General features: G+C 35.3%; 1 protein-coding gene across 2 annotated transcripts in view; it reads right to left on the bottom strand.

Moving 5' to 3' along the window:
* LOC147065675 (fibroblast growth factor receptor homolog 1-like) overlaps window positions 1–26,512 on the bottom strand; it is a 272,850-nt gene that overhangs the window by 243,528 nt on the left and 2,810 nt on the right. For both annotated transcript variants that reach the window (XM_085957090.1, XM_085957093.1), the window contains exon 2: window positions 662–710. The gene's annotated coding sequence lies outside the window, so the exon portion shown is untranslated. The remainder of the gene's footprint in view (window positions 1–661; window positions 711–26,512) is intronic.

The following is a 26,512-nucleotide window of genomic DNA, read 5'->3' as shown; positions in this document are numbered from 1 at the left end:
TGTTTTATTTGTCACAATAATGTGATAATAATATTATTAAGAATATTTCTGGGATTGTTTCACCACTCTGTAATCAGAATAGCCTGTTGTAGTCAAGATATATTAACCGCAACGGAAGTACTGGTGAACAAATTAAATTTAATATTATATTAAATCAAATAATATAGTGCATGCAAAATAACAGCGATTATTTTGTATGCAGTTTTTTGGATCCTTTTGCAGTTTGGCATGAATGCAAGTCTAGCCGACGCTCCATGCAGTCTGCTGCGACTTATTTACGTACCGGTGGACATAATGTTTTTATTGTTAAAGTATAACATTCATTCAAACTTGAAACCCTAATACCCACATAATAAATTAAGTTGTATTTGAGATATTACATATTAATCTTTTCTGTGGTTTTGATAATATTGCAATTATCTTAATTTTTTATGGTAAGTATAAGTTAGTTATTATACGGATCAGACTCAGGACAGAGAAACGAACAAAATACAAATAACTTAGGTGAATCAGAAATTTCTTCATCTTCGTCAGGACCTCATGACTGAGGATCGTAACCCCGATAATTTGGGTATCGAACAGCCTTATCAAATGGATTATTACCATATGAAATAAAATATCGGGTGGAATGATATAATTTTCAATTTAAAAAAAAACTCACCAACTGTACAACACTTGACTCCAACTATGTAGAGATGATCTTAAATCACCTGAAACAAAGCAAAAATATTATGAACAACTAGGCGAATTATTACATCATCAGCCTTTTTTAAATAACGCATTTAATTTTAGATATCGAAAAAAATAACTATGGACATTAATTTTGTAAATCAATATGGACCCGGTGCTTTGATCGAATTCGTAGGTATACATAATAAGGGAAACCATAGTATACACGGAAAGACATGGTGCCAGGCCAGTAAGTGACCGTGGCTATCACTCTTCATCTCCGTAACTTGGTAAATGGGTACCAGGTGCATGTCCCGGATTCGTCCACATCAGCGCATCTATTCTATACATAAAACCATGGCTCCCACACCCTGAAGCGGGTCAGGATCTTTGGTAGACCCCCCTTACTTAAAACTAAGTTTAAAGCCAGTATGGCGCTCTACAGTAACGTTGTCCAAACGGTGTTCGAGGTAAAATTAAGAGTATTTAATATATTTTTTAGCGATTTTCTACTACAACCACTTGAATTATTGAATTGTCGAGTATCGACACACATCAAAAATTGCATCGCATACACGTTTTAAAACCTTAATATTTGAAGTAAATTAGCGCCGCAGGCGACTTATTTACATAAATTTTATGTCAATGTGTAATGTGTGCTTATCTCACTTATCTATTTGACCCACCAAGCCGGGCCCCTCCTGAGACCGGGCCCCCGACCTAGAGCCCTCTCAGCCCCTCCCTTGTGGGGGCCATGCATAATACTGCTATCGGCAGCTATCGAGGGTCGTTTTTCATATGTTTGTATTGAAGTATTATAATTGTTACAATAAGTTAGCCGTCAAAACTGTCTTATCTCGCTCTAAAATTAAGCACTCGGAAGAGAGGTGCTGTTAAAACATAGCACTTATCGCAACAATTACAACTAACTTATTGTAATTGCATATCCATATCCTTCCACACTCGAGATTGGTTGCCTGCTTCTCCACGCCCGTTAGGTATATCCAGCGCATCTATTCTATACAGAAGACTGCTATCGGCCGTTATCGGCAGCTGTCGAAGGTAGTTTTTCATATTTTTGTATCGAAGTATTAGTACCTACTTATTGTAACAATTACAATAAGTAAGTTGTGATTGTTACAATTAGTGCTATGTTTTAACGGCACCTAAATGTGCTAAATTTTTGAGAGAGATAGACAGTTTTGACTGTATAGACCAATGATACTCAACCTTTTTTTTCTTCGGGCCAAATACATATATTTGTAAAGTAACGCGGGCCGCATCACTACTGGTGTGACGAAAAAATTCATGAAACCCCCCCTTTTTTAACAAACATTTTTGAGATTTAAAAAAATATGCGTGTTTTTTAAATTAATCGTGTGCAATAGCAACACTCTTATACCAGATCTGATGTGGACCATAATTACAATCCTCTTCGGTTGTCACTATCTGTACGTCAAAGTCGAAACTAATCTCAAGATATACGAAATTCCTGATAATAAATCTGTTTCGGGCCGCACATAAAAGCTTAAAGGGCCGCATGTGGCCCGCGGGCCGCAGGTTGAGTATCGCTGGTTTAGACGGCCAACTTATTGTAACAATTATAATACTTCAATACAAACATAATAAATGATAAACTACCCTCGTCAACCGCCGATAGTAGTCTTGTGTATAGAATAGATGCGCAGTTCCCATTATTTCTGAGTTCCCTGGTGTTCTCAATTTAACTTCAAAATTATTATTATTATCTGAATGATCAATATAGGTACCTATATTGTATAAGTAATACTAATCAATAATCATATTACTTGATCATTATTATTTATAATCCAATATAATATATAGCCTTACTGCTTTATATTATAAAGCAGTAAGGCTAAAAGTGTTATTAAAAACAAATAGGCCAATACTAAAAATATAATGTAATATGCACAACCAATAAGTATCTATTGAAATATTATATAGGTATGTAAAGATTTTTAGGCGCAGTCTGTTCTGCATGAGAAACAACACCGTGGGAACTTTACGTTGGCAGAAAAATAGGTTGACATTTTGATTAACAAGAATCATTAAAACCAAAACAAAGGTATGGTGACTCTAATCTAAATAATGATTGTATTATGTATTGTTTTAATATTTTATCATTTATCAATTATTTAAAAAGGTACCTACTTATTTTTCTGTTTTGTCTTTAAATTAATTATATTTACAACATAGTTCTCTTGGCAATCGGATCGAATTTCAATATAAACACTTGTAATATTATACTATCGACAGAGGATACTTGGAATTTAAATTAAAATCGATAATTTCGCATTCTCACAGAAACTAATTACCAGTTAGTTGATTCGTGTATACCAGAGATGGCGAACCTATGGCACGCGTGCCACTAGTAGCACGCGAGATAATTTTACATGGCACGCGAATGTTTCATTTTGAAGAGAAAAGAAACTACTATTTTATATAGGTATATATTTAAAAAATGTTTTTTTTAAGTTTTACAAATAAATATATAAGTAAGTACTTACTTAAGTATATAATATTTAAAAATAATGACGACAGCCTTATATTCAAATGTAATAACTGCTTGTTATTTTTCATAGAACATAATCTCTAAAAATGGAAAACCGTTCAGTGATGGAGAATAATAATATGAAAGAAGAGTGGTTTAAATGCTTCCACGTTCTATTTTGACTAGTTTGAAAACAAGTGAAAAAAAATCAATGAAAAAAGATATGCCTACGGCTAGAAATACGGTGAAAGATAGAATATCAAGAACTCAATTGTAATTTTTAAACTTTTTTAATAGAATTCTTAGAAACTATTTTTTTGAAAACTTAGCTCTCAGCTTTTATGCTATCTAAAAAGGAGTACAAATGTTTTCGGCCCCCCTCCCAAGAACGAAAACCGACAAAATTAAGTGTATGGAATATAACTTATTCTCAGGACTTCATGACTGAGGATCGTGACCCACGTGAATTGGCTGTCGAATAGTTTTCGGCATTTTGCGTCACACAAAGCGTGTCAGTGGAACTTATGAAGTGCAGTTTAACGTTACTAATATCCACTAGCATTCGATAACCACTCGTGATGGTACGACCGGTCGTATGTGAGTACCCGTATTTAAAGCTGGAGGCGAGCTGTCCATTGATAGACTCAAAGTGCGGAGTGTCTGGGTCTGAGGAATGTACCCGGAAAAGTGTGGGGTGTCCAATTTTGAAGCGACGAGAAGCTAGGTATACGTAGAAGGCGTGGTAATTGCGTCAACCAATACTACCACATAAAAGTAGGTACCTACGAGTCTGTTTATTGGAAGCCAGGTGGGAACAGCGGCAAAAATGATTTCAAGAATGATAACCTAACCTAACCAAACCTAACCTTGTTATGGAACGGCGGGATCATTTTCATATAAACACCTTTTATATTTAAACTGATTTAATTAAGGTAATTAATATAATATTTATAATATAGCAGATTATATTTTAGACAATAACTTATTATAGTATGGTATGGTACAGTAAATACAGTCGATGCGTCTTTCTCTAAGGTTGAATTTAAATTGAATTGAAAAGCTATTTTGATTCTATATAAAAACAAATAATAATATGGCATTCTTAGACCTTTATTTTGTTAACGAAAGTGGATACATATAAGTATAGTTGGGTATTTCCCGAGAAAATCTCAATCTCTAGATTCGGAATTTCCAAAAAAGAATTTTCGAAAATTCTCGAGATATCGGGATATTTAAAAAACCATTTAAAAATCTTAAAATCAGTGTAAAAATAGATAAATTCGAAAAAAATATGATTTTTTTTTTATTTATGTAAGAAGACAAACAAAATAGAAGTAGGAAAACAAAAATAATTCAAAACATTACTTCTTAAAATGAAATTTCAAAAAACACAAACTATCAATCGCTGTGTCTAATAATCGCGTACGCTTTTGAGACACAAAATTCCTTGATGTCACAAAAATTGCGCTTATTTTGAGTCGACGTTGGCTTAATTATGTTAAATGCCCCAATCAGTCTTTGAACGTTTTGTGTTTTTTATCCAGTTTTTCAATTATTATTTGATAATAAAGAAATCCCGAATCCCGAGAAAAGATTCTCGAGATCCGGGATTTCCCGAAATGTTAAAAATTTCAATTCTCGAGATTCGGGATGGAAAATCTCGAAAATTTCTCGAGAATTCCCGTCGGAAAATTCCCGAAACCCAACTCTAATAAGTAAAACAATATCCGTAAGGAAAAAGTTTGAAACAATGAGCGATAAAATGCATTGCATTCCGGACGTTTTAGATTGATAGAACAATGGTGCGATAAATCTAATCTTTATCAAATGCATAGCTAGACATTCATTATGCTGCTTATTAATACTTGATAAGAATTATATAATGATAGGCTCAAATTGCAGGGCTATAACAGCCTAACCAAAAAAATGATCCAGTATATCGGCTATTTTCAAAAAATGTTTGCCACTGGCTTCCACTAAGGAGACAAGAATAATAAATTACTATGGATATTTTTTCAAAATGGACCCACCCCCATATAATGTTTTTCTATGCGCGTCTGGCACAAACAGACAGCCTTGTGTACCAACTAATAAGTACCTATTTAAGTACCTAACTATTATTTTCTAGTTTAATAATTAAATAATCGATACACCAATATTACAGTATTATATTACAATAGTTAAATAGTATTTTTTACGAATAGCCAATAGGTCTTCACAAACAACGTTTTCAATAAATATAATAATGATTCGAGTTTAATAATTATTAAATTAATTTGATTTCACTCTTGTGAGAATCTTTCAGACATTGCAAAAGTCATGGCTAAAATTAGTCGTTCCCAAAGCTCTGATTTGTTTTTCTTTTCGGTATATTCAGTGCAATCTGCATCAAAATGCTACGCGCTGAGAAATAAAAGAATTATGATTTATTTGCATGGAAGAGTCAGGGTCTACTGGAGAATGTTTCAAAAATGTCACGAGATCGCTGGCATTTCTTAGAAAAATAAACTGTATTTTTTGTAGTAATAATTAGCATACCCAGAATGTGGCCATGCTCCACTCTTCAAATTTTATTATTCAGAAACTCATTAATTTAAATTTAAAAAAAAATCAATAGAATAAGTAAAAATAAGCAAATATTTAATTGCGAAGTAGTTTTTTTTGGGTTATGGTTTATGGCATCCAAATAATTTTATAGCATGTCATAAAACAATTCAAGCGGAAAAGGTGTGTGTAGGTCACAGAACAGATAAATAGAATTCCGATAGGCTATATCCCAATACAGTACATTTTGAGGCAGGGTTTTGAATGTGTGAGTGTCCAACGTAAATGAACCACACATTATAGATGTGCAATAGTGTGTGTGTTGCAACCGTCAATACACTAATATTAAATGAGCGTCAGTGCATAAACTGAGAGCAGTTGTCAATATTCGACGTATGACGTATTATTGACACGTGTTTAAGTTTATCCCGTACTCTTCCACACTCGAGATCGGTTGCCTGCTTCTCCACACCCGTAAGGTATTTCAGTTCTCATTATTTCTGAGTTCCATGGTGTAGGTCGTCTGCTCGATTGTACAACCAAGTAAATAACGCTAAATGACTCAAGCTTCTTCAGGTTTGCGAACTATAAGCTAAGAATCGCTGGAGAGATAGATATAACTAGGACATTTAAATATATTCGCAATCAGGTAACTAACCTCAGAAATAATGGAAGTGAAATACCTAACGGGTGTGGTGTAACAGGCAACCGATTTCGAGTGTGGAAGAATGCGGAATAAACTTAAACACGTGTCAATAATACGATCGTCTTTCGTATTGAAAACTACTATCGGTTTATGCACTGACGCTCAATATCGGTGTACATATTTGAAGGCCTAGGTACATAAATAATCTGTGGCTCATTTTCGTAGGGCATTCACACATTCAAAATGTAGGGTATTGGGGTATAGCCTATCGGAATTATATTTATGAATCTGTTCTGTGGTCGCGATCCTAAGTAGTGAGGAATACGAAAACAAAGAAGTTAAAATTTATACCTACCTATAAACCAGGAAAATGACGTTTCGTTACTTGACAAACTTTAATTTATATTATCATACATAAATGTAACTACTGAAAATAACGTGTTGTTTCATTATAGATATATCAATTTATCCCATTTTTACCACAATCGAGATTTAAGCGCTCATCCAGCGTACGCGCGTTCGGCGGAGCGCTGAGCGGAGCGCGCAACTAAACGTATAACCGTGTCGTAAATGTTCGTCGACAATGTCTTTTTGGTTATACATTTATACGGCTATACGTTTGAGTTGCGCGCGCCGCTCAACGCTCCGCCAAACGCGCCTACGTTGGACGGGGCCTAAAACTTGTAGGTACTAATTGGTAATACTCTTTGTTCCCTTGGCTCTGACGTCTGAAAATCCGACACCCACTCAAGCTCAGATTTCAACAATAAAAAAGTCTGAGATTTAAAAAAAAATTTTTATTAAAATTAATTACACATTCATAATTATTATTCGTATACATACGGATTATTTTAAAAAAAGTCCGTCGATTTCTGAGGACTCTGATCCAACAACACTTAAATAATATCTATAATAAATATAATAAAGCATGACTCCAAAGGCGGCGAAAAATTTATATTACCACTACCTCAAGAGTATTCAGTATAATATCAGTCATATCACATTCAGTGATTAGGACGCAAATATAATAATTTATTATGTAAAGCATTTACGCCAAACGTTACAAAAAATACTGCCCCATTGTTATTAGGCATAAGCTGGTAGTTGTACACAGAATAGATAACAGATTTCGGAGTTCCCTTGTTAATATACAATAATCGTTTCAGACGGTACGGAATCTTCGTGTAGGTATCTGATACAGGCAGCGGTGATTTTATTTGACGCATTTGATGCAATATATTCGTCAGAATATTTAAAAGGGGCCTTGTAACAGTTCAAACCAGTCACACAATTATTAAATCACAAATTTTGTATAAAATATTACCTACTTAAAGCATTACAAAATCCATGTATCCAGGCCTCAAAATGACCGGAGCGCTGTTCCGGTTCATGGTGTCCCCGAGATTATAGCTCCATCTCGTGGGAAAATTAAGTTGAGTGTCTGAGCTGGATATAATATAACAAAAAATCAAACACACTTATTTTTATAAAATCATCATCATCATCATCAGCCTGAATTTATCCACTGCTGGATGAAGGCCTCTTCAAGTTGCTTCCACTTCTCTCGGTCCTGTGCATTGCGTTGCCACGTACTTCCGCAGAACTTTATCATTTCATCGATCCAGCGGCCTCTAGGTCTACCTTGTGGACGTTTTGTACTTCTTGGATACCACTGGATGACTAGATTTGTCCAACGATTGTCTCTTCTTCGAGCTATGTGTCCAGCCCATCTCCATTTAAGGATTTTAATAAACTCTATTACATCGCAAACCCTTGTCTGCTTCCTTATCCACTCATTCCTCTTTTTCTCCTTTCGCGTTATGCCCAGCATGCACCTCTCCATACCACGTTGTGCTACTCTGAGTTTCTTGATCTCTCTTTTACTTAGGGTCCATGTTTCACACGCATATGTCATCACGGGAAGCACACACTGGTTGAACACTTTGCGCTTTAGGCACAGTGGAAGGTCACTTTTGAAGATATTATTCAGGCGGCCAAAAGCACTCCAGCCTAGCTTTACTCTGCGAACAATTTCATCAAATATACATCCATCTATAGACACTTGTTGTCCCAGATAGATGTAGCTTTTCACCTGTTCGAGCTGAGTGCCATTGATGACTCTTTTTGGCCTGCAAAGCAGTTGAACATGACTTTCGTCTTTGTTACATTTATTTTCAAACCTACTTTGTTGCTTACTTCAGCGAGTTCCTGCATTCTGCTTTGGAGGTCTTCTGAGTCGGCAAAGCGCAGATGACTCAGGTATTCTCCATTTATGGGGATCCCTTTGTCATTCCAGTCACGTTGCCTGAATAAGTCTTCAAGGGTAGCTGTAAATAGTTTAGGTGAGATTGTATCACCTTGTCGGACTCCTTTGCTGATAGGAAATCTGCGCGATGGTTTATGGAGATTTACAGATGCTGTTGCGCTACTGTATATATTATTGAAAATATTTATATATCGCCCAGGGATTCCTTGTTTTCTGAGTGCGTCGAGTATTGAACATTTCTTTATCGAATCAAACGCCTTCTCATAGTCTATAAAACCCATGCATAGTGGCAGTTTGTATTCCTGGCACCGCTCTATGATTGCTCTGAAGACTTGGATATGGTCCATAGTGCTGTATCCTCCTCTAAATCCGGGCTGTTCTCTCGGTTGGTTCTCGTCTAGTACATTTTGCAGACGGTTTGAGAGAATTTTTGTGAACGTCTTGTAGAGAATAGGGAGTAGACTTATTGGACGATAATTTGCTAGGTCTTCTCTGTCACCTTTTTTGTGAAGAATGACAATGCTGGCATTTTTCCATACCTCTGGGACATCCTCTTTGCATATGCAGGCTGTGAACAATTGTGCAAGTACTTCATTTGCATCCTTTCCCGCTTTTTTGAGGATATCTATCGTTAAACCGTCTTCCCCGGGGGCTTTCCCACTTTTCATGTTTTTATAAAATATACTTACATAAAATTAGAAAAATATTTTTAGAAGATTATCGAACGCTCCGGTTTGTAAAATATTCCATTTCAAGCGCTGATTACTGATAGTGTAATAGTGCCTAATAGTAAATAATATACAGTGTGTATTCCATTTCTTAAAAAAACGTGGCAAAATAATTAATGTATAGTACAATGAAGTACATATTATAGTTCAAATTGTATTTCATTACCAATAAATTTAATTATTCGTCAATAATCAACCCGACTCGATTCGTTCTATCGATGACAGATTAAGTAACATATGCAACAATGTTTATAGCGCAGAGATAGTGGATCAAGGAATTTCAATTGCCACAAAAATGATGCTTGTGCAAAATTCAGTTTTCTCCATATTTTTATATTTCGAGTCGTGGACCCTGAAGGCATGGGAGTGGAATGTAATTGATGCATTCTGGATGTGGTGCCGAATGCTTCGTATTTCTTGGACAGAGCACAGGAAGAACTAGTCAATTATCCAGAGACTGCAGACAAAGAAACGGCTCTCGGCAATATGTCTGAGACGCATTCTGAAGTTTTTTTGGATATATTGTCCGGCGCGGACTGGATAACCTGGAGGGAATGGTGGTTTTGCGTGATCTACAGGGAAGGCGAAGTTGAGGAAAAGCGTCGGCTCGTTGGAGCGACCAAGCGAAGGACCTGACTGGGGCATTCATTCTGCCCTGAGAGAAGAGGAAGATCGAAAGGGATGGAAATTTTTGGTCGCTCAAAGGAAGACAAAATTCCAAGGTGGTCACGATCCTCGGTAAGGGTACGACCAAAATGAAGACACGTGCATGTAACAATAGTGTGTATGTCGCGATAAGAGCGAATAGACTGGCTGTCTAATCTCATTCGTCAAGCGAAAGCGAGACGCAAAGTTGTCATTGTATACTGCTATTTGACAAGTGTGGACAGGTTCGTAGATTAATCGGTAAACGTGAAAATGTTATGTGCGGTGTAATTCGTATTTCTACCGCCAGGTTCGCCACTATGGTTATCTGCGCATGCGCATCCGCCATATAAGTACCAATTATTACGTGAAAATTCAAAAGCTTCTGAACTTCTTTGATCCATGCATGCAATCTTGCAACTTGCGCGGTACCTAATACAATTCATCGCTATAGGACTGGTTTGTCGAATATCCGTTTTTGTCGAAATCGACCTTTAATGCAGAATATTTTTTTGTATCTAAATGGACCAGAACTATCCTTTTCTTTAAATTGCTTTGTAATGAAAACAACATTCATATGCTGTAAAAACAACAATTTAAATACCTTCATGTATTTAAATATAGGATAATCAAATTTGTTTTTCGTTTCCTGAATATTTGACATTTGGTCTATTCGACAAACAGATCCTACAGCGACATGTTTACACCTGCATTTTTTGTTATGGTCGCAGTAATACGTTCTGTCAGCAGTAAATTCATGCACGAGTAAACGGGGGGTTCCATGTTCCAGGACACGAAGAACTGAACTATGACATTTCAGGAAAGATATAACATGCAGGTATTATTTAAATTGCCGTATCTCTATAGATTTTTAATAAAACAGGTTTTCAATACACTGTAAAAAAAAAAATTAAATAATTTCTGCATTCCTAATCGCTGGAAAGCCTTAATTAAACGGGACTCAACTCGGTATTGCCGACAAGCAATGTAGGTATATCTCGTCTTAATCAATCTAATATGCTCAAAATGCTAGGGTGACAACATAGATGTCATTGGACGTAGGTGACAAATACAACGAAATAGTGAGTTTTAATTCTATGGAAATGTGCATGATTATCAAAATCAAGCAGATAAATTTAGGTTTTTACGCCGAATGGCCAACATGCAGTGACATTGAATATATAATTATTATATTAAATATATATTTATTAGTATTTAATTAATAAATCGATACGACAAAAATTATTTTTTTATTTTTCCACTGGCTGTTCTGTTTTGTCACTGTTCTGTTATATTTGTTACCGTTCTGTTTCTCCATGTTGTTTTGCCCGGTTAAGTAAGTTTCTAAACCTACAAACATACCAAATCATTACACAATTTAGGTATTTAGTTAGTTACAATAAGTGTGTAGTAGACTTTAGTTCGTTTTGATTTCTCACTACGTACTCAAAAACGATTGGATAGGTAATTTAAAATCGGCCTTGCGTATTTCTACATTAAGGCTCAGTTGAGGCATAGTCTAAAAAGATCGTGGCTAGGCGATGCGCGGATTGTGCAAATGCTTCGTGCCGAACGAAATATAATTTGTCATATAAATCCAACATGTGTCCATTTAATGTTCTGTTTATTGTTCTATTAGTAACAATAATAATATATTCATTGACATGTTTTCATTTTCAAGTAAATGGGTAAAGTTTTTTAGTCATCTTCACACGATTTAAGAATTAATACCCCGTCGCCATCACGAAACAAATTGACGTGTTCACAGCTCGACTTTCGCTCTCCGATTGCAAGCGAGTCCAAAATTTCGTCACACCTATAGTTGAAAATTATTTGACGTTTCACTGAAGTATGCTCAAGATATGAATTTATTGCTTTTTTTCTCAAGTTTTCTTTAAACGATGCGGAATGCCTTATTTTCCATTGTTACATAATAATATGTACAATTTTATAACATCACACTTGGGTAGGTATTATGATTTTATTATGTTACGTTGTTGAAAACGCGTGACATTGGATTAATCGTGTTTATTTTATGTTTACAACATAATATAACAGACTTTAGAGAGTATAAATATTATAAGATACGAGTAATAAGATATATAATAATAAATATAATAATAAGATATTATATGATCCCTATGTAAATAATTTCACCAGATTTTCCCACCATAAAGAGACGAGAGCAGACGGTTTTGCTGTAAACAAGTGCACCAACAATAATAATTTAATTCTGCAAACCATTATTGCACTTAGATAAGAAAGTGGCTTCGGCCGATCGAGCGGACTTGATTGATTTGGTTCAGTGGCCAAGTGGAACAAACTGTTTAATTTCATTCCGAATTATGCGAGGGTTCGTTGACCTGTTGGGGCCAATGAAAGTAAAATAACATTGGTTGAAAGTGTTGAAACTCTGATAATATCGAATAGGTACTTTATTAAGTACCTATTCGATCAAAAAAATATACTATTATTGAAATCAAAATATTACACCGGAAGGCAATACTCACCATACCTACCTGCAATTAATTGACAAAGCGAAAGGTACATTTCTACATTGCTGTACGAAAAATCATTGATCGAATTTGATTATGTTCAGTTTCTTTAGTTGAACATATTGTGTTTATTTTTTATTTCGTTTTAATAAGTTGTTTAGTCATGGTCTCTTCAAGCGTAAATTCGGCCCTGTTGGTTATCGGTACTGATGCTAGGAGGAGGGGAGGGGTGTCTATAATATGCCTGTAGTGAGGGGTGGAGGTAGGCTATTAAGATCCGACATAAACAGTGCATACTAAATTTTGCCAGTCACACGTATTTGTTTTCATTGAACTTCACAGAAGAAGAAGACCGCAGTGTGTATATAGTTTTTGTTAGTTTTTAAATACAACTAAGCCCTGCCTAATCCAAGCCAAAGTAGACAATAGTATAAAAATCGTTTATCTATAAAATATCTAAAATTATGCCATTAAACCATACACAATTTTAAATATTTTATGGATAGAAGAATATTTTTTATCGATTTTGGTTTGGTTAGGCTCACTGTAATGTGTATTCTTAATTCAACAAAAACAAATAAGTATGACTGAAAAAGTGTGCAATATTTTTGTCGGATAGCAGCGATAGCCCATTATGGTTTGGTTAGGCAGAGTTTAATTGAATTTTCAAAACTAACCAGCACCATCTGCAAATTGTATTCTTAGTTCAATGAAATTAAATATGTATGACTGACAAAGTTTAGTGTGCATTATTTATGTCAAATCTTAACAGCCCTCGCGACTACCATTATTATGCTTCATTTAGGGAGGGAACATAGCGTCCGCTGAATGCAGAACTATTCTAACTTACATTTGAAATTTTTGTGGAGAGAGTTTTTTGAAACAACTTACTGAAGTTATTTATTATTTTTATGGTTAAATGCACGCATCATATTTTAGTAGGATTATTGATAAAAAAATGGTGCATACACTTGTCTATATAAATAATAAATACTTAACTGAAGTACGCTGTTTCAAAAAACACTTCTGCAAAATATTTCAAACGTGAGTTAGAATAATTCTGCATTCAGCTGACTGATTTGAAGAAGATAGTAGACATGGAAGTTGCTGTTGCAGACATGCGCTTCTTTCAAAACTAAGAAAACAATAAATATAATATTTATTACGTCTCGCTCTTATCCCTATAAAATAAAACCATCCCATGGCAATTGCCTAATCTGCATCGGTCATAATACGACCCTGTCTAATGCAAACAGCGTACTTTACAGATAAAATCAAAATATAATATAACGATGGCACCCCGTGGCGCTACCATACAATGATAATAATTGTACAATAATTTAACCCAATAAAGGTTATTACAGCTAGATGGGGTGGGGTCAATATTATTTCATGATAATATCCCCATATGCAGTGAAATATCATGGAGGTATCGATCGTATTTTTGTTCACACTGTGTCAGTAACTTCATGATCAGTCACAGACATTTGAAACATTTTCTGGTGTGCCTCAGGGCTCAAACTTGGGGCCATTGCTGCTCACGATTTTTATAAATTACATAGCATTGGTAATTAAAAATGCCATTTTTTTCTTATTTGCTGATGACTTGAAACTCTTTATGAAAGTTGTCACCTTGGACGATTGTCGTCGACTTCAACTTGATATAGATAATATATTAGATTGGGGCAGGCGTAACAAACTAGAATTCAATATTGATAAATGCAATCTTTCGTCGTTTACCAGAGCCTCAAAAGTGTTGTTTTTTCAATACTCGATGCATGGCAGAGTTCTCTCGCGAATATCATCTGTAAGAGATCTTGGCATTACGTTTGACAGTAAACTAACGTAGTGGTCATATAGATACCATTTGTAAAAAAGGCGCTAAAGATGTTGGGCTTTATCTTGCGTACTTCCCAGGTCTTTTCGGATGTTACGGTACTAAAAATTCTCTATAACTCCTTAGTTAGTAGCAGATCTGAGAGTGGGTCTATCAGTTGGGCCGTACTTCAAGGCCTTATGGTAGAGAGAGTTCAAAAGAAATTTTTGAGACTCCTTTACTTTCGGCTATATGGATATTATCCGTGGCTCTATCCGACTGACTTTATCTTAGGTATGCTTAGGTATATACTGTAGCTTAAAATTTAGAAGGGATCTTTATTTAGCTACATATTTTTCAGACTTATGAACTCGGCCATTCTTGGTGGTGTTGGTTTGTGTGTCTCTGATAATTACCTTAGGAATCGAGGGCATCCGTTGCTTGTTCTCACAAGGTGTAGAACTAACCTGCCATTAGTAATGCCAATTGGGAAGGCAATAACCATGTTTAATGTAATCGCTTCGGATATTGATATATACCACTTACGTGAGGTGAATTTAGGTGGACGTTGTTTTATAAGTTTTTAAGATTGGGTCTATCAAAGTTCACTCTGTGTGCTTCCATCTACTGTTATTTTATTTCTTATTTTATTACTTATTTTATTATTAACTCACATTTCTCTGTATTTTTATTTAAACAATTGTTAACACTTATTTTATGTCATGTCGTGAACGCTTTAAATTTATAATTTGTTATGTTCATTATATGTAAAATAAATAAATAAATTTGAATTTGAAATTTGAATGATTAGTGTGATAAAAAAAAGTTGTTATGACTTATAATTCGAAGTCCTGTAAATATCGCTGTCCTAGTACCGCACCCTACCTACCTTCAATAGGCACCCTTCGCCACTGTTATATACACATCGGGTAGTTATATGCGCAGTGTATGTGGTTTAGGCCTACGCAGCGCTCGAAATGGAAAAATTTACGAACCGGAGCGCTCAACAGTTTTCTGAAGATTTTTACATAGTAAAGTTATCAAAGTTTATGTGTTTTTTTCATAAAAATAAGTGTGTTAGATTTTCTATTATATGGCCTATCCAGCTCAGACGGTCAAATTATTTATTCCACGAGACGGAGCGATAATTTTACCGATTTCACGAACAGGAACGGCGCTCCGGTGCGTTCCGGTCCATGTCGAGCCCTAGGCCTACGTTGTATTTGCGAAGTAGTTGGACTCTTGGGAGCTCTATCATTAGGTCTATCACCCGATGGAAGATTCTTACCGCAGATGCCTGCCTTATACGTTGCCATCTTTGAACCATCTCGTCTTATCACTTCCCGTCGAATTTAAGAGGGAGAAATGTGTAGTTACTCCCTCCCGATTGTTAGGGCATCGGTAGACATAGTTTGTGGCTTAGTGGTCTTCGGAGCGAAAAAAAAAACACGGATGACGGTTTGAAGAAAACGGCGAGGTTTATTGATGAATACAATTACAGTAGTTGTTATATTTTTAATACAGGGAAGCACGGATCGAGCTAACGCTTTGAACGGCCAGGTATCTGACAAGACGCTTCACAAAATCTATCTGTAAAATTGGGGTTTGGGTCGAAATCCGGAAGGCCGAAATCCCGAATGCTGAAATCCTGAATGGCCGAAATCCCGAAAGCCGAAATCCCGAAATCCCGAAAAATAAAAACAGTAATAATTTTTATAAAAAGTAGTATTTTTTCCTTTCGAGTTGGTAGGTAGTTGTTGAGAATTATTACTGTTTTTGTATATTTTTATTTTTCGGGTTTCGGGATACCGGCCATTCGGGATTTTGGCCATTCGGGATTTCAGCATTTGGTATTCCGGCATTCGGGATTTCGGCCTTCGGGATTTCGGCATTCGGGATTTAGGCTTTCGGGATTTTGGCCATTCGGGATTTCAGCATTCGGGATTTCGGCCTTTGGGATTTCGTCTGGCACCCGGAAAATTGTACAGCATCTGGCTGCCACGTGTGATCAAAAGTATAGTATGAATATAAGAAAAATATCTATTAGAATTAGAGTATTGATCTACTAACAATATCTGCCGATAAGGACATCTGAAATTTCCTTTCTAAGACCGGCGTAGAAACATTTAAGTACTTATTATTAATTATTAGCCTTACAAATTATGTAAGAATGACTATTATTTAAAAATTATAAATATGTATTAATTAAGTTGTCAAAGGGTGGCTATAAAATCTTCTTAGTGCTAGAAATTGATCGGTTCATAATCTCCTTAGCCTCCGGCCTCTATAGGTATCTAGAAAGGACCTCCCCCAAATGGTCAAATTGTTGGGGGGGGGGGGGGTGACACTCTCCTACTATCCAGAAAGGGTTTCTACATTTTAGTTGGCTGACTACGTTGAAATTTTGTTTCGGATATCCTGCGACACAAAGCATTTAGTGCACATATTCTGATTTGGAGGTTGGAGGTGATGTACATTTGACCAAAAAGGTTGGATATTATTGAACGTGAACATGAACTCTTCTCGGTAGTTTCTACATGGTGCCGATAGTGAACACGATATGCACTTTTTCCCCGCAAAACGCTGCAACTGATGCTTTATTGGTACAAAATTATTGACTATTGAGTTAATCTATGGAATTAGCCGTAGGTACATGTCTAAATCAACAAAATACCAGCTGTTGGATTAACCTTTCACACATTTCCGCTAAACCCATGTGATAGGCAGTCTGCTTTTAAAAATAAAATAATATGTTGTACAGACATTTTTTTATGTTGGAATTTCATGGAATGTGAATTAGATGTAATGAATCATTATACACATCGCCACGTTGTGCTCAATTTTAATGGAAGACTGAAGACGTGTCTACATTATTTTAAGAATAACTCGTTCACACATTTACTACAAAGTTTTTTTTAGATTCAATTACTATGACGCATAGTTTACGATAAACAGTTGGTCAGATGTTAGTCCAGGATCCCATAGACTTTTCGTATACATAATATGCGGAACGCATTTTGACAATTGGAATAGGTTCTAGGTGGGTCACCAAGATATATAAAATGTCTATGTTGTCAGGCGATATTAGGGGGTCAATTTTTTTTATTGAGGTTTTAATTTTTTTTCTTATAACCCACCAAAAATTGTTCTGAGTTATTCAATAAAACCAAGACCGAATCAGCGATTGATTGAAAATGCAATAATTGTACCATGCCATCGGCATGGTCATAGAACGGTTCGTCCCATTTGAAAAAATAAAAATAGTGGGTAGTGCAATGTGTTCAAAATTATCGATTCTTTGGATCTTCCTTGGAAATTATTTTATTTAGTAGCATTTTTGTATAGAATCACCCAGATTGGTTTCTTTACCATATATATGTATATTTTATTAGTTTTAGTATTATGGTTAATCCAGAAACAGTGTAGGTTGCACATATAGGTAGGTGAATAAATGAAATAACGATAACGACTAACAACACTAAGTACACATTTATTAAAAAAAAAGAAACAACAAGTCAAGTGTTCAAACTGCTTTAAGTATCATGATTACAGTTTTTACAAACACTACTTACAGATTCGCACAATGATATACATGTCAAAGCCGATTTCTTTAGCTACATGATAATGTACAGCAGTTAGAATTACATTTACATGGTTTAACTAAATAATTTGGTAGAGGTTCATTCGTCATTTGTTTTGGATACAAATTATTTTCTCGTAACTCATAGCCAAGTTGTAGGAAGTCAATAGGCTCAATAGTGGATCAGATGAGCTTTTCCATAAATAAACTTGTGCTGAAGCCTTTAAACAGTGTAAATACAAGAAATCGGCTTTGACATGTATATCATTGTGCAAATGTGTTAGTAGTGTTTGTAAAAACTGTGATCATGATACTTAAAGCAGTTCGAACACTTGACTTGTTGTTTCTTTTTTTAAATAAATGTGTACTTAGTGTGGTTGATGGTTATCGTTATTTCATTTATTCACCTACCTATATGTGCAACCTACACTGTTTCTGGATTAACCATAATACTAAAACTAATAAAATATACATATATATGGTAAAGAAACCAATCTGGGTGATTCTATACAAAAATGCTACTAAATAAAATAATTTCCAAGGAAGATCCAAAGAATCGATAATTTTGAACACATTGCACTACCCGCTATTTTTATTTTTTCAAATGGGACGAACCGTTCTATGACCATGCCGATGGCATGGTACAATTATTGCATTTTCAATCAAGCGCTGATTCGGTCTTGGTTTTATTGAAGAATTTAGAACAATTTTTGGTGGGTTATAAGAAAAAAAATTAAAACCTCAATAAAAAAATTGACCCCCTAATATCGCCTGACAACATAGACATTTTATATATCTTGGTGACCCACCTAGAACCTATTCCAATTGTCAAAATGCGTTCCGCATATTATGTATACGAAAAGTCTATGGGATCCTGCACTATGTAGGGGTTTCCATTTCTCAATCCCAATGTTTTATTGTAAATATAATTAATATTATCATTAATATAACTAATAATATAAATTAATAGTTAAAGCAATATTAATATAATACCTATACCAATATGTAGGTATACCTAACAGAGTAAGTATCTAGTGTCGTACAAAGCTTCTTGCACAATAATATATTATATACCTACTAATTAATATCACCCCAATAAAGTCGTTGACTAGCTAAGTGGTTTATTGGGTGTAATATCAAAAAATAAAATTAATTGTTTATTTGTTTGAAATGTTTATTTGAATATTGTAGTGTTATAAATGATCGCAAATGTTCTAGATGATAATTACTTATACACTAACTTATATTAAATTTACTTAGTTTAACTTATTGTCAATTAACTTATTTCACTAGCTTAGTTATTCTCAATTTATTTTATTTTAGGCTTCCGAACATATTTTATGTTTATTTTATGAGACAATTATAAAGTTATTATTCTGTATCTCGATGCCGTATCAGTTACGACCTTTTTTATAATGAAACTAAATTTAGAATTATTAAATTACTTTCACGTTGATAACAATCGCGGAGTAACGGTCTTCTCGATCATAACGAAGAACCCGGACTCCCAGAGATCCAGAGAAGCTAAGCACCTTGAAATTATCAGGGACACACAGGTCAACACTGCCCAGAATGCCAGAGTTCTCATTTATACCTCGTATAAGTCGAAAAAAATACGTAGCTAAATAAAGATTTCTTCTAAATTGCAGACTGCAGTGTGTAAGCATGCCTAAGAGAAAGTCAGTTGGAAAAAAGCCACGGATAGTATCCATACAGCCTCAAGTAAAGGAGTCTCAAGAATTTCTTCTGAACCCTCTCCACCATAAGGCCATACTTCAACTGATGCGGTGCCTAAAAAAGAGACCCACTCTCAAGTTTGCTTCGAACTAAAGAATTAAATAAAAGTTTTAATACTCGTACCTTACCTTTTAACATCCGAAAAGACCCGGGAAGCACGAATGACGAAGCCCAACATTTTAAGCGCCTTGTTACAAATTTTAACTGTATGGCTAATAAATGTCAGTTTACTCTCAAACGTAATGCCATGATCCCTTACAGATGATATTCGTGACAGAACTCTGCCATGCATCGAGTATTGAAAAAACAACATTTTAGATAGACATTAAAGATACTAATTATAAGCTATGTCTTTGACCATTCAAGTGTGATAAACATCTTACGAATAATGATTGCTTTATAATAATTATTGACTTAAGGATAAGGTACTTAGTGTTTTTTTGAAATACACCATTTTTTTTGGCATTCCCCAGTGGTTAAGCTACAACATACGGCCGTAGCCATAAATTGACAAACTAAAACTGAAGTAGAGAGTAAGATCATGTTAACGCGCGTGTTTGAACATGTACCTAACCGAAAAAAATATATTTTTTAAACGGTGCATGTTCAAACACGCGCGTTAACATGACATTTCTGACAGAACGTAGTTCGTTTTTTTACCGGGAGGTTGCTACTGCGCAGACGCAGTAGGCCCACCCGCCGGCGTGTAGCGTGTAATGTCGACCGGCTTTCAACTTTTCTCGGTAGAGTGTTTACAATTTGCTTGTTAGCTTGTTCGATGATTACACTGGACGACTTTACAGGCAGATTGTAAATTCGCCAACAAACAGCTTGTAAAGTAGCTCAATGTAATTGACGCTTTAGTAACAAAATGTCAAAAGTCTAAAATATGATGGGTTATGTATGAAAATTGCTGTTACACATCGCGACACTTCAGTGACGTCCCGTGGGGGTAGGCAGATTGAGCGTCGCTTGGGGGCGGCAGTAACTAGAAGGGCGGCAAATCGAGGACAATCGTTAGGTATATATAAATAGCTACCTAAACTTAGTAATAACGGAAATATCCTTTAATTAAAAAATCAGCTCACTGGTTGGAAACAAAATGTATTAATTAACATCCTACATGCTTTAACAGGACTGTATTTTTTTGTTGGGTTCGCGATGTCTAGTTTACTACCGTTGTCCTTGGAGGTCACGTCCTTGATGACCAGTAATGACACGTGGAGATTTTTGAATTATAAGTAGGTACACATAATTTTATCCAAATATTTTTGCCAGTCACTCGCGACTTTTGGAAGTTGTCAGGTGTATTTTTAAATGTATCTGAAACCGTAGACTCACAATATTTCTATTGGAGCAGAGATGGCATTTAAAATTTTGTCGCTAATGTATCTATACAACACATTTCTTAGATATTTTAGTCATGAAAGGATAATGAAAAATGCTGTATAAAAAAATGGGTCGGCATTTTGGCGCTGCCTAGGGGCGGCATTTTCTCTAGGGACGTCACTGCGACACTTTAATCTCTATCTATGCGATGGTCGCCTGTCTTCGTTGCGGGCTCGCAAGGCTAGCTTTACGAGGAGATTTGAAGGCGGACAGCCATCGTCACCTCGAAAGTAAAGAACACCTTACTACAGCGGTTTTCAAACTTTATGTTACTATGCCTCCCTTTAAAAAAAATCTAATCTTGGCGCCCCCCCCTTTACTTTATTAAATAATACAGACACCTTTTTAAATAGTCAACAATGTAGTAATACAAAAATTTAAAAAAAAAATACTTAATAAAATAAACAAGGTTTTACTACTTATATTATATTCATTTTTAAATTAAGTTGTTTTTAATGCGCCGAATGTGCTTATTTATTAGCACAATAAATTTCAATAGTCGTCAATCCAAATTAATCATCGTTCATTGACAAATGGATTATGTCATGCGCCCCACATCCTGAAGCGGGCCCGCAGGCTAGGATCTTTTAACCACATTGAAAATATTTAACAGTCCTGAAACAAAGCAGCGCCGCGGGCGACTTTTTTACTATTAATAAAATAATGTGAAAAAAAGCATTAGCAAACTATCCAAGTGCTCAATAAATAGATTTTTGTTTGCTTCATTGCATCTGGCGTAGAAATCATTTAAAAGTGGAGACATGGCGAACTTATTTTTTTTGTAATTTTGATTTCCAAAGCTCGATTTTTTATGAATGCCTTCACTTTGTCTTTTTAAATCAGTGAAGGCATTGATTTATTCACTCATTTTTCTTTTAATTTCAAAATAATACACAAGTTTAACAACAAAAGTAACGTTCCTAAACAAATTTGCCTCAAATTTCAACATTATGATTTGAGCCTTTTATTTAATTTTTTCCGAGATAGCCAGCGCGCTTCACAATAGTGTAGAAGTGAGGTATTATAAAATTAGTCTCCATATTTTCAGTCAGGTTTGCAAACAACCTTTTATAGGACTGTTTTTTGTGTAGTTTATAACTAGCGGCCATTTTATAAACTATGCATTTGCAAACTGCAAACCTGCGGCTACATTAATTGTTGTGTTAAACTTTTCGCGCCTCCCTTTGCAACACTCCGCGTCTCCCCAGGGAGGCGCGCCTCCCAGTTTGGAAATCGTTTCCTTACTGTCTACCGGAATACTGTAATTAGCGATATAAGAAGAAGAAGATACGAGATTCATTCTTAACATAGGTAAGTATACTATAATATAGGATTGAGGCTTAATTATTCACAGATACTTAAATTATTAATATACCTATATTATACCTATAAAAAAAACTTCCAACATAATGGTTCGTTTACTGACTATTTTAAATAAAATACACACAAAACTTACACTAAAGCTAATTCGGTGAGAAAGAAACAAATCACGAAACTTTTGTCTTTTCTCAGAAACAATAGGGCGGCACTACAAATATATTGATATTTCGTTTAAAAATATGTAAATTTAATGACATTCTGAGAAACTATAATCCACGCAAGGCTTTTTGGATTCCAAGGAAACGAATTTTCATGTGTGGATTTATTGCCGTTCACTAAAAAAATATTGACATAATATTTAATGGATACGACGTTTTTATTGAAATTATCATTACTGGGTATAGAGTAGGTACCTAATTAAAATTAATAATAATCTGTGAAGAGTTTCATTCACTGGAAGAGAATCTTGTAATTGTTTAATTATTTATAATAACGTAAAGTCTGATTATCGTTTAGGTATTGTACGGTAGAATTCCGCCATCTCTGGTCAAGGTAAAGCATTATTTTAATATTGGCGCGAATTTTCTTTGCTTTGAGATTATATTATTATTATAATTTGCCAATGAAAACACAGTAGGATTAATTCTCTAATTGCTAATAAGATCTTTAAATCTATGATTTATGAAGCTTTCTACACTGGGTCCCGCCTGCAGCATTATAGTCTTCTACGGTGGCAAATATTCTAAAAACGGTTTTACCTACCCACCAATATGTGTTATACTATATTATATTATAACATATTAATATATTTTATTCTACAAGAAATTTCAGTCAACACGGTTATTAAAATACAGTCTATATAAAGATGTACAGAAGTCTGTCATTAATCATTATAAATTATGACGAATAAGTTACTTGCACTGTCGGGAATAGGGAATCCAATCCCGAACCAAAATTTTGATCCCGGGATTTCGCGATTACAATTTAACGATCTCAGGATTGGCACATTGATAAAATCGGTCAAAAATGTCTTCTATAATTTATACTATTTAAGACATTTTATTGTTAATATTGTGTACGTTCAATCTTGGAAATACATAGGTTTAATGGAGAAAATAATATTGTATGAATTTTCATCTTGTGTATTGAAAAAAAAGTGTGCACAGTCCTATGGAACTTCCCCCGTCAGTTTTTAACACCACACTACATTTTTTACAATTAGCTGTAACTCTATCCACTGATGTCAAATATTCAAATAGTATTTCTATATTGATTTGATATCACCATCTTTCTTGTAAATGTGAAATGTCAATTGTTTATCCTTGGGTGTCCTGTTGATTGAAATATAAAAGATTCTAGATTATTTATAGAAGGTATCTGAAAGGAGTGATTTTTTTTTGATTGGTCATATTTTCAAATTTCAGCATGCTATTATTTTAAAACGAGAGATAAAAAAATAATGTTTTTGTTGACGACAGATAATGCATTAATTTCCCCAGATGTTATGATCGAGTTTAGATTTTAATGCATTTGCCATCCATTAACACGTTATTTATCATCCAATTTAATGAGCTCTTTTTCTTTTTCGATGGCGCTACAGCTCAAGTCGAGCCCTGGCCTCCTCCACCGCCGTCCTCCAGCCGGAACGGTCCTCCGCACGTCTTTTCCAGTTCATGATTTTTAGCAGCTGGTTGGCATCTTTTGTAATGTTGTCACCCCATCGTGTGCGTGGCTTTCCCACTGACCTTTTCCCCCCTGGGTTTGCTTCGAGGATCTTCTTCGGTATCCGTGACTCAGGCATGCGCTAGACATGGCCTGCCCAGTTAAGCCTCTGGAGTTTTATGAAGGTGGAGAGTTTTGAATCTTGGTATAAGCAGTATAGTTCCGTGTTGTACCTAATTCTCCACTCTCCATCATCATTCATGGGTCCGTATATCCGCTTCAGGATTTTTCTCTCAAAGCAATCCACCATTTCAGCTGCTTTAACATTTAGCGTCCATGACTCGCACCCGACGACTGCGAAGGTTTTATAGAGCCGGGTATTAGTTTTTCTGTGGACATTTTGAATATGGGCAGCAATGAGAAGTACGATTTATTTGCAGCGGTTATACGGGCTTTTATTTCTTCCAGTTCCTCGTTCTCTTTTGTAATATTGGAACACAGGTATGTTAACCGGTTGACAACCTCAAATTGATGGTTTCATAAACTGGAACCTTGGCCCAGCCTACTCTGATTTTGTCGGCTTTGTACCATGACTTTAGTTTTGTTTTCATTTACTCTTAAGCCAATCTCTAGTGCGGCCCTTTGGAGGTGGTCAAATTCTTCGAAAATGATCGAGTTTAGATTTTAATGCATTTGCCATCCATTAACACGTTATTTATCATCAAATTTAATGAGCTCTACTTTTCCTATTTAATATTTTTCGTCCTCTAAATTCATTTAAATAAACTGATTTATTATTTTTCTAATATTACTACGATTGCATATTATGGCAGCAAAAATGGTTATTTATTATCCGTGAGCATCCGGCGAATTCCCCTGTGACATGTGGAGGTACATACATGTCACTAACATAATGATTTTGTAAGTACACGCACCAATTCTTTGTTATTGATAAAAAATCAATCGCGAAAGTTTCGGTATTATGTTTAGCAATCACGCGATTTATATGTATCGAAAATTATCCGGGATCCCGGGATTGGATTCCCTAATCCGGACTGTCGGCAAAGATATTCTACTGAAACGGAGTTTGTCACCGTAAACACAATGAAAATGGCTACAAATTGAACTATTCTTCTTGGGCGGTATGCTTCCGGTACTTAAAATGATTAGTTTCCTATACTCAGCTGGATTATCAACGGGGCTCGGTCTCTGACAGTTTTGTGTCAACTGTATAATATGACAGGTAACGCAACTCTAAGTTGTAAATTAGGTAATTAAATATATGAGTATAAGAAAAGCTCAATTTTAATTTGACCAAGCATTAAATTACTAAGTGAGATTTTCCCGAAAAGGATAATTATTGTAACTGACCCGTTTTCCTAAATACTTATGATTATGTGTGATTAGTAGAATGGCACTAAATACACGAAAAACAGTCGTGTAAAAAAAATGACTGAAAGTATTCGTTTTAGCGGCAATAATTATGCGTCTCCGGAAAATTGTACGTAATATGTAGTTCGCCGTATCACACTTCACCGTGAAGTGTTTATCGGAAATAAATGGCCGTATATTAAAGAGCGTCCAACCTCTTTGGGTTGTATAGTAATACTGAAATAAAATTCATGTCTAGATAAAACACGGTTATTGTCGGTTTACACTTTACAGGAAGCGAGCAGCAAATAAATTTTGAAAATAGCCGATATACTGGATTATTAATTGTAAGATTAGGTTAGGTTTTCATTCTTTTGCCAAAATCAGTTATGAAAATTGAGTTAATGTTCATATTGAATTTAATAAAAATGGAGACGGTATAGTATACGGTCATCTCTTTCCGATAAGAAAGCTCACGGCGAACTGTGTCACGGTGAAATGTTTTACGTACAATTTACATGTCACCATAATTATGACCCTAAAACGTTTTTAGAGCGGTCGTGGAGAATCATAGACGATTTGTTTTTCGAAAATAATGATATCCTACATTCTAGTAGAATACCATTTAGTTTAGGGTGAAGACAACCTTTTAGAATGACTAGGTATGTTATGTCTGCGGCAGAATTATAGGTACATTTCAGAAAAATCACTTGTCATAGGTACTTATTATATCGGACATCGTGCGTCAGGATTTTGGTTCATTCTAAAAGACGTTACAGAGAAAATACTTGGTTGAAATGTATTTCGTTGAAATGGACCCTTCCAGGTTGGCGGAAATTGCGATGACGCCCGTACCCGAATGCAAACGCCCACCAAGATAGCTTTCGGAAAGGCGGTGAAAATGCTGGACGGCTAATGCACTGCCCACGTAACTTACCATAAGTAGTAAAAATCTGCCGTAGTCTATAGCAAAATGCTATAATGTATATGCGGCAATTTGTGATATGTATAATATGTATACAACATGGCCCCCTCATTCTGAAGCGCCCCCCCCCCCCAACATGTCGCTAAAGTTAAGGGCAGTAGTGTTCCCCAAATGGTATTCAGCGGAACTCCAGGGTTCCATGTAAAA

Source organism: Rhyacophila brunnea, unplaced genomic scaffold (genome assembly GCF_057557595.1).
Source record: "Rhyacophila brunnea isolate RB1 unplaced genomic scaffold, BYU_Rbru_1.0 scaffold_6, whole genome shotgun sequence".
In the NCBI taxonomy this organism is placed as follows: domain Eukaryota; kingdom Metazoa; phylum Arthropoda; class Insecta; order Trichoptera; family Rhyacophilidae; genus Rhyacophila; species Rhyacophila brunnea.
The sequence above is the reverse complement of the archived record's forward strand: the minus strand, read 5'-3'. Positions and strand labels throughout refer to the sequence as shown.